The sequence below is a fragment of the Cariama cristata genome, unplaced genomic scaffold (genome assembly GCF_000690535.1).
Source record: "Cariama cristata isolate BGI_N322 unplaced genomic scaffold, ASM69053v1 scaffold922, whole genome shotgun sequence".
NCBI lineage: Eukaryota > Metazoa > Chordata > Aves > Cariamiformes > Cariamidae > Cariama > Cariama cristata.
The window spans coordinates 63,775-71,640 of record NW_009603051.1 but is presented as its reverse complement, the minus strand read 5'-3'; positions in this window follow the sequence as shown (position 1 = coordinate 71,640).

Genomic DNA, 7,866 nt, shown 5'->3' with positions numbered 1-7,866 from the left:
AAATCTGGCTGGAAACCATGTCCTTAAATCAACCTACCTCTCCTTAGCTTTGCAGGGAATCTCACACACTGTACTAATGCCATATGTGCCACAACACACAGGAATAATGGGGTGAGCTGAGGACAGTGTCACACCATACTGAGTTACTCTTAAGTCAAAATTTCTTCCTTACTTTTAAGAGGATAGCTTACAACCCTGCCAAAATTGCACCTTTTTTTTTTTTTTTTTTTTTTAAATATACACAGTAAAAAAAAATGCAGCATGAGAGCACACAACTCCTGGAGATAAAAACTGAAAGAGTTGCTGAAAGTAGGATGAATTCACCTTTCAAATATGTGTAAACTGGATAAACCCTGAAGAAAGGAAAGGGAGCAATGATAACCTGACAAGGAACAGCAGACCTGCACATCAGTAAAAGGCTCAGATTTTGAACTCCCTAGACAACCCCAGAATCAAATCAGGATATGAATTCTAAGCTTTTCTGCCTCAAAATTGAATGGCAGTCAGTATTTAGGGATTGATTTTACTAGGTACTAGCAGCAGAGTGGAAAATACAGATAGTCTTTGAAACACATGGTATATAGCATTTTAATTACTCCTGTGTAGACTTCAGCAGTTTCAGTTTATGGGGCTTCATGGGGAAAAAAAAATATTTCTGTTGTTTGATTGTTTCCATTCACTTGGGTTTTGTACCCCTTTTGCATTTCCCTTGACGTGTTTTTCAGCAGAGGTGAGCGGATATATAACGCTGAGATCAGAGCCCTGCTCTTCAAACACCCTGAAAGTTCAGAGGAGGTCAGAGCTGCAAGGTGGCCCTTTGTAGGGGTGGGAACAAACTGCTCAGATCAGTCCTGTTTCGAAGCACAAAGCAGATTCTGGGTCTCAGGCGTCACTTCAACCCAGATATATTTTCCACATGAAGTCATAATTCTGCTCCAATTTACTTTTTGTACAGAGAAGCTTCAGTCAAAACTTTGCCTAGATTTGAAGAAATGTTTGATACAATAGTTTCACCCAGCTCTACTTTCAACTGCTGATCTGAAAACCTCTTTCCTTCTGTATCTTGTCTCACATTTTTTAACTTGTGTCATTTGATATTCAAGTTTCCCTCAAATTTAGTCTCATCTGAAGGCAGAATCAAGCTCTCTCATTTCCTTGGAATGCATAGGTTATGTGACAAGATATACAAACAGTTTTGATCATCAGTAAAATTTACTGCTACACAATATTGCAGTTTTAATTAGCGGTAAAGTGAAATGAAAATTCTGTTGCAGTGTGATTAGAACACCCTTTAGAAAATCTGGGAAAGGACTCTTGCATGGTACTTCATATAATGGATAGTATTTCTACATTTATTTATGGCAGTACAAGGGGGTAGGGAATTTGTTGGAAATACTTCAAACAAGAATTGACAGGACTATATTCAGTTTCTTTGTCTGACACATGAAGGATAGCTTAACTTTTGTGTTGTATACCTTTTATGGTAAAATGTGTTTTTTCTCTTACTGCTTAACTGAGCAAGACTTCTTCCTGCTTTGATGAGTTTCTTCCCTAAGTTGCTCCTGCAAGGTCTTCCCTGCACAATTTCTGCTGAGCTGATCATATGATCCCTCACTAACTTTAGTTAAAACAGGCTGGGGAAGCAGAGTGGACCTGGAGCAGATGAGGAGTGGCTCCATGAGACGGCCTCTTATCACTGTAGTGGTCAGCGAAGATGCTGCCCATGGGAGGAAGGCTGTAAGTCTTCAAGGCAGTGCTGCTCATCCCTTGGCAAGGGAGAAAGAGGACCTATGGTGAGCCCTGGTGATTTGCTGTTTATAAAATGCTCTGCAGGCTCACTTTTCCCACACCAGCCGCTGCTCTCAGCTCTCCAAAATACCTTTGTGTAACCTGTAGCAAAACGCGCAACACACAAAGCACTGCAAAGTCAGTGGTCCAGTATAGACTTGAGTATGCTGATGTGGATGGTGTGACCTGGCAGAAATTTGGGAGACTCTGCACTTGTCCCTAGAGGCTGTACAGTGCTTTGGAAATGTCCTGTGCCAAAAAATGTGCTCTGTTCGGATAGATTAACCTGCTGAGCCCTATTGATCTGTGCTACTCTATGCAGAAGACCTCATAACTGGAGCTCAATCAAGCTGATTTGAGGCAGCAGTCTGATGGAAATGATATTACCTACCACACTACAGTAAACAGGGCTTCTGTTATTTGGAGCAGAAACTGCTGAGAGGTGGGGAGGAGCAGGTCGTATGCAGGGAGAAAAGGGAGAAAGCCTCATGATCCCTTTGTGCTGCAGTGCCTGAGCCGGGTGAAGCAGAAGTCCCCCTGGCTGTGATGAAAGAGGAGAGGATACTCAAGGGACTCTGTGCTATAAACAAATGATCTCACTCCCAGCTCGCTTTCTTCTTGTAGTGAACAAAAATCTGCAGAACGAAAGGCAAAGTCTGACTTGCAATCAATCTTCATTAAAAGTCAGATTCTTTCACTGCAGCTCTATAAACAGTATTTTTGTGAATTAAAAATAACATTGTGTTAATTACAGTTCTGCATTACCTTTTCTTGTTATGGCATGTTAGGCATACTCCTACTTTACAGAATGCCAATAACTCTTCACAATTTAGATTTCCTTCAGCACTTCCACAGGATTAGAGTTCCCTCCTCAGATAAAGGAACAATCCTTTGAGGTGATGGCACATCAAATATGCCCTCTATTTGTATCTCCTCTGTTCTAGCCTGTGCCATATTGTGCATGAGCTGAAATGGCACAACACTCCACATCTGCCATCTACTTCAGAGTGCCATCTTTGAAACAGTCCCAAATTTTCTTCTCCAGTGACCTATCGATATACCAGGTTCAGACAAACAGAAACTCTGGAGCCCTGTATTATGGTCCTTCCTTTTCAAATCTAGTTAAAACCTCCACACCGGAAAATCATCCTTTTAGTTGCTCTTGTGTACTAACAGTTGAGGGAGCATTGAATATGAATTCATACTGTACTAACACAAAGCAGTGTCTATGTTCTGTGACTGCATATTAGCAAAGTCGTCTTCTGGGTCCTCACATCTTGGTATGTTGCCCAAGAATTCCAACAACATACGGTGTTGAACTTCAGCCAAGACATACAGCAATAGGTACAGTTCAGTGCGAGTCCAATGACAACGCAGTGTAGCCTGTAGTCTCTTTCACAACCAGCTTAGGGTCTGTTCTTTTGGAGGCCCTGAGGAGCCGAGCTAGGAACCAGACTATATCACAGATAGAGAAGGAACCATAGGGCTTGTCTATGCCTGCGAGCCCAAACAATGAATCTACTTTGTATTTAACATGCCATGAATTAGGGACAGTACAGAAGTACCGTCCAATATGGGCTGTTGACACCTACTGATGTAAATTGTACTGAATGCACTAGCACCGATGAGCAGGTTTCATCCCAGGTTTTAGTATGTCTCATGCTGTATTTTTTAAATCTAAAGCTGACAAGGAAGTAATATTCCATCCGCTGCACATTTATAATACCATCTCTGGAGCCAGGCTCTGAAAGCAACGTTTATAAACTGATGTTAACAAGACCCAGGTGACATTCTCAATACCCAGATCAGTGTGTGCTATGGAGAGCTGTATCCTGATGCTAGGATGCAATTTCCCAATGGAAGTTACGAAATCCACGTCTGCAAGCTCTGTTTTGGGCATCTAACCACAGAAATTGTTCCTAACAACAAGAATGAGATAGGATCAAGACATTACATGTCAGCAGAAATATCCTCTTCTTCTCCCTCAGTACACTGCATATTCAGATTTCACAAAACTTTGGTAGGAATTTCCATGACTCATTCAACAGTAATCCATCTTTCATGAGGATTGCTTTATTTGCGACACTACTATAAAAGACAGAAAATCAGGAAAGTTTTTCTTTTGCTTAAGAGGTGAATTCATCGTTTCATGCCAAATGCATTTGCATAGGATCACAAACTACTTACACATAGGGGTGCATCCCCAAAGCGACGTGAAGTGGACATAAGCACAAATCTATTCAGTACATAATTGCATTTGCTGCAAACCTTTTCACACATGAAGTCTGAAGTGCAGGGGGACCACAATATATTGGTGCACAGAAATACAGGCACTCTGGTTCAATGAATTCCTAACTAGGCAGAATAAGTATGAATTAGAGTTACACAGGCTGTTTGAAAATATATTCTTTAAACAACAGAGAGATAGGCAGCCCTGTGAGCCATTTGGGTAGAACAGCAATGAGTACCAAGCAAGGACTTGTATAGACAGGTAAGTGTGTTGAAAATTCCTAGATTGACAAAACTATTTTAGATAGAGAAACTGGAACTTGATGCAGAAAGAGCAACGCATATGGGAACAAATAAGCAAATTTCACAGAAAAAAAGAAAGAGTGGAAGAAAGAATGAAAGAAAAAAAGAAAATTCCCCTACAGGTTTAACCGATAATGTCAACAAGCATCATTCTTACTGCTCTCTCAGTATATGTCAAGTCCTCTATTGCTTCTAATCTGTTGTAAGCTATATTCTCTATAGACAGATATAACACCAGAGGAGAACATTAAGACCACCTATTCGTATTTTTTTGACACGTGAAGTACAGTCAGACCTCGGTAGGGCTTCAGCTTTAGCACAGAGTGAATCTGTGATCTTATCAAATATGCAATCCCACATAAAGCAACTGCTGAGCTGCACAAGTCACATAAATATTAAAACGCTCAGAATGGTTAACTCATCAAACAAGCTGCCTATCCGGACAGATGGACAGAAGGACTGAGGAATACATCATGCAAAATCTTGAATTTAGACTGTGTGAAGGAAGTACTCTAAGAAAAGAGACAAGAACATACAAAAAAACCACATTTACTACATATGTGGTCATTGCTGGCTTTTAATCAGGAAAGGTTTAAACCGAATTTCCCTAGAGTGTGATTTCTAAGGAGAATCTGATCGACCGTGTGTGTTAGGGTGCCCGTCAGGGAGCCAATATATTTCAAAGCTAGTATAAACCTGCATTGATCCTACAGGTTAAAACATAGGCAGAGAGAAGATGTGTTATTTTGTAAACAACATATGAAGGCTATTCGGTGACCGGAGACTGCAATATTTTCCATCCCTCTGCTCATGTGATGCAGGTAGAGCCATCTTTTACCAAAATTAAAAGACATTCAAACAAGGTCCATTGCTAACCAGTTCAGAGAGCTTGAGGAGACAGCTGTTAATGCAAGTTAAACAGATTTGTTTGCTGGTATTTTATAGCTGCATCTTACTGAAGGAACTTAGCATCTGACACACACATTTATTAATTTAACCTCAAAAAGGAAAGACAATAAACATTTTCCAGAGAGGAGATGGGAGGCACCAAGATATCTGCACCTGTTTTTCAGAGGCACTGAATCCCCTCTGCTCCTCTTACGGTGACAGGGCTCCCAGCAGCTCAGCTATGGTGGACTAAAGGCCCTTCTCCCACCGTCTGGACTCTGGGCCCTTGTGGATGTATCTCCGAAGTGCCACCACAGTGTCGAGCACCACTTGGAGATCTGGGCTTTGTTTTAAGGCTTAAGAGAGAGTAAATGATAAGTATTTTGTCCCCCAGACTCCTCCATTGCTGATGCAGAAGCACATGTGCTGTGGGAGGAACATGCCTGCCACATCTGTCCAGCTGTTTGTGCCCATTGCAGTCCTTCCTTTGGGAAGGTGATGGGGACCGGTGCCCCAGGGCATTCGGTGGTGCCTGACGGGGCCAGGGAGGCTTAGGAGAAGCCACAGCTCGGAGAAGCCTGGCAGTACCATCTAGTGGGTGCTGCCTCACACAGACAGCTGCTTCCAAGGAAGAAGGGAGAAAAGAGGACAGAGAGCAGAGAAATAAAACATTCTTTATCACTGCTCTTGACAGGTATTATATTGTACTATAGTGCCATTTGTTTAGTTACTGCTACAGCAAGTGCTGTGCAGAAATCTCATAAGCAGCCATATGGCACCTCTGAATGAAAGCCATTATGCTTTTATGAGTAACCCACACTGTCTCTGCTAGGGGAAAGAACCTTCGTTTTCACCAAATGTCATTTTCCTATTCTGAAAGGAAGAAAATATTTCTGACTTTCACTGAACTCCACAAACTCGAAGTGATTCTCCTCTCCTGACAGTGTTTACACAGAATCTAAACCCACTGGAGGTCTCAAATACCCACCAGGTATTTCACTACTGACATTTTGCTGTTTTGATGCTCATGCTTTTCAACTATGCCATATTAAACAACATTATTTCCATCTAATATTAGATTCTATAGTTACTAGTTCATTAACATTTTATAGTTTACCATCCATTACATTTGACAGCAACTGTCCAGCCATTCTTAGCATTGTTTTTTAAAAAGAGTAACAGACCCTTAAGAACAGAAAGTATGTTCTCTAAACAGGGTAAAAATAACAAGTTATTAAAAATTCCTAGTACCTGGATGTAATATCTAGGCTGCACCTCTTAAATTAACTCCTTGCTTTTGCTGTGTAAAGCAAAGTTTTTGTGGTGCTTGGAAAAAAAAAATATTTTCTTCTGCATCAGTTTCTGTTTCCAACCCTTACATATTGCATTAAAAGTGGTACGTTGTGTTCTGGGGATTTGGTTGTTCAATACTGAATAAGGGTCTGCAACTTGGTAGCTGGGGATTCATAACCCAAGAAATATTCTTTCAAGGAAGATCAATATTTCTGCACTACATATAGAGAACTCAACTTCTTTTAAAGCTGCATATGTTTGTGTGCTCAATTCGCATGTAAAGTGATTGTGATTGCAGGCACAGTTGCAGAAAGTGCGTATGCAAATTAGACACGTAAAGATGACCACATTTGTTTGTGATGGCCATTAAATATATCAGTCCCTTGTCCACCTTTGGTATCTGTAGGCGGATTATATGTGTTTGGCTTTGTTTTTAATATATCAACTTCATTTATCAAAAGAGAAAAAGGCTTCAATAAAATAAAGCCTATATGGAGACATGTTGTTAAAAGTAATCTAAATAATCTCACTTTACTGCTCCAGATAATTAACACTCTTCAGCAAGAACTTTCCTCTAAATATCAGTCTTCTTTTAGAGAGATTTGCCATTTTACTGCATACATTATACACACCACACTAAAGTCAAGCCATGTACCAGAAATACTGCAGGGATCACGCAGAATGTAATTGCTCTAATGCTTTGCATATTTATGTTTAAGACCTTTTTATGAAGTGTTACTTTAAAAAAAGAAGGACCAGTTCATCTTTAAAAGGGAGTGATTGATTGCTGCCAGTCAGGCATTCCTTCATTCTTGGCTTCTCTCTTAGTCTCTGTAATAAGTTTTTCACGAACACCAGCCCGCTATTAAAGAACGGTATTCATCATAAGCCAAGCAGAGAGGAGGCAGACTTTGATGGGCACAATACCATATTTCAATCTACAGTATCCTTTTTGTTAAACTTGATCTGCTGCCTCATTAGCGTTAGAGCAAAAATACACAAAGCCTTTTGTAAATATTAATCAGAAATGTACAAAACCCCTCTCCAGACTAAATTACTTATTATTGGGCTCTCTCCAGGTGATAATATCTAACTAAAAATTCTGTTTGCCTAAAGTGTGGGAGAAAAATACCTTTTCATGTACATTTTATGTAGCGCCTTTACAAGGATAAGTGTTTTAAGTAAATGCATTTCTTTACTCTTTTCCTTTTTTTTTTTTTTTTAACATTCATCCTTCACAGAGGAAATATACAGCTCTGCTGTATATTGTAGGCTGGAGCATTCATCTGAGCAGTATGAGGTTTAAATTCCTGATATCCAGGTTTATTTCTGGCACTGCTGATTAATATGAGTGCTTTTTCATGT